We start from the raw sequence: 1,927 nt of genomic DNA on the forward strand, positions 1-1,927 counted from the left end.
ATCGCAACTAGGAAGCAAGAAGGGGTTAATCGGGACAAAGGACACGAGGTTTATACTGGTTCGGCCCCTTACGGTGAAGGTAAAAGCCTACGATCCAGTTTTGAGTGGGATTGCGTATGTCTCGATAACCAGAGAGCGAATCCGCTTGACCTAGCTCTCGATTTGATGTTACTTGCCCTAAGCCGCCGCTGGGTCGTCCCCTTATATACACGGGTTGATGCCCTGCGGCTTACAGAGTCCCGGCCGACTTATAAACAGTGTCCAGCTTGGTGACTAGTTATTCTTGCCTTATAACATAAGTTACACACATATGGCGGTTTATCTCTACGGGCCTTAAGTCACCCTTTGGGCCTCGGGCCCTTAACTAACCCGCCATCTCCAGGAGTCGTCATGGGCTTCATGAGTCGTCATAAGTATAACCTGGCCCCTCCTGGGCGGGTCATACTAATAACTATATATATATCCCCAACATTAGGCCCCAGATTGATTTGAACTGGTTCATGTCAATCTTCAACACTTAGAAAAATTCTTCTGCTTTTCACCTGCGCGAGAGTTTATAACCCGCCATGACGTCATCTTCTGGATTCGTAATAACCTGCCATGACGTCATCTGTCATTAATTCATACTTTATCCAATATATCTCAACGGATCCTTATCTTTAATAACCATCCCGAGAATCAAGGAGCCCTGACAAGCTGGATACCCATAATTTTCGGCCTCCTCATTTTTCACGCCCACTTATTAGTCTTTTCCTTATAAATAGGCACGACTGGTCTTTCTTCATTCTCCCCCTTTCCATCGTCTTCTTCCTCTCGCGACTCTATTGCTGCTCGAGCTCCGCCGCCGCCGCAGCGCGCTCCGTCTTCCTCGACCCCGGCCGCTGCATCAACCTGAGCTTGTTCAGAGAACGACGGCGACCCTCCGCAGTAGATCTGCGTCCGTAAGTCTCTGCCTGTCCGCACCTTAGATCCACATTAGGGTTTGCGAGTTCTTCTGTGTTCTTCGCTGTTCATCACGTATTCTTCGTGGTTTCTCCAACGCACCCTCTTTTGATCTAAAAGAAGTATAAAACTCATGCGGTAGCTGCTCCGCATCCATTTCAGATGCTAGTAGATCCCCTTTTCTTGTACAAAGGCCTCTTTAGAACTGATGAACGCCTCTATACTGGTTTTTAGGTCTAGAATATTTTTCATTTTCTGAGCATCCGTTGATCCAAAATAATGTCAATGTCTGTGAAACCTGTTTTTATAACACTTAGTCAATGGCTGTACCTTGATAGATCCACCTAGCCATGGCGGCTCACACCACCAGCTTTAAATTGCAATGCTCAATAGATAACCTCAACCACACATGGCGGCTCAAATAATCTAACATAATTAGCCATATACCATTAGGCCCCTTTATAAGCCGCCATTTAGTATATGCATTGAAATATTTCTCTCCGGCTTAAATTTGAACCAGGAATTTTACTCTGTCTTAGGCTTCTATCTTCACAATGCCGCCCAAGGCACCCAAAGCACCCATTACATGCAACTGGGTCAAATCCATCGTCACAGATAGCACACTTAATGATTTTTTGAAGACTGGCTATCTGCCAAAGAAGGAAGTCATGTCCTACCATGCTCCTGATCCAACAGAGGAAAAGCCTCAACCCAAAGAAGGGGAAGTCATCGTCTTTACTGATCACATGAACCGAGGCTTTTCTCCACCCGGCTCAAAGTTTTTCAGAGACGTCCTGCACTTTTTTGACCTCCGACCTCAAGATATCGGGCCCAACTCCGTATCTAATATTTGCAATTTCCAAGTGTTCTGTGAGGTGTACCTTGGAGAAGAACCCAACTTGCTGCTCTTCAGAGAATTATTTTATTTGAACCGCCAGAATGAACGTGCCAACGGGCCCAGCTTGGAACTTGGTGGGATCTCAAT

The sequence above is a fragment of the Aegilops tauschii genome, chromosome 2, assembly GCF_002575655.3.
Source record: "Aegilops tauschii subsp. strangulata cultivar AL8/78 chromosome 2, Aet v6.0, whole genome shotgun sequence".
Lineage (NCBI taxonomy): Eukaryota > Viridiplantae > Streptophyta > Magnoliopsida > Poales > Poaceae > Aegilops > Aegilops tauschii.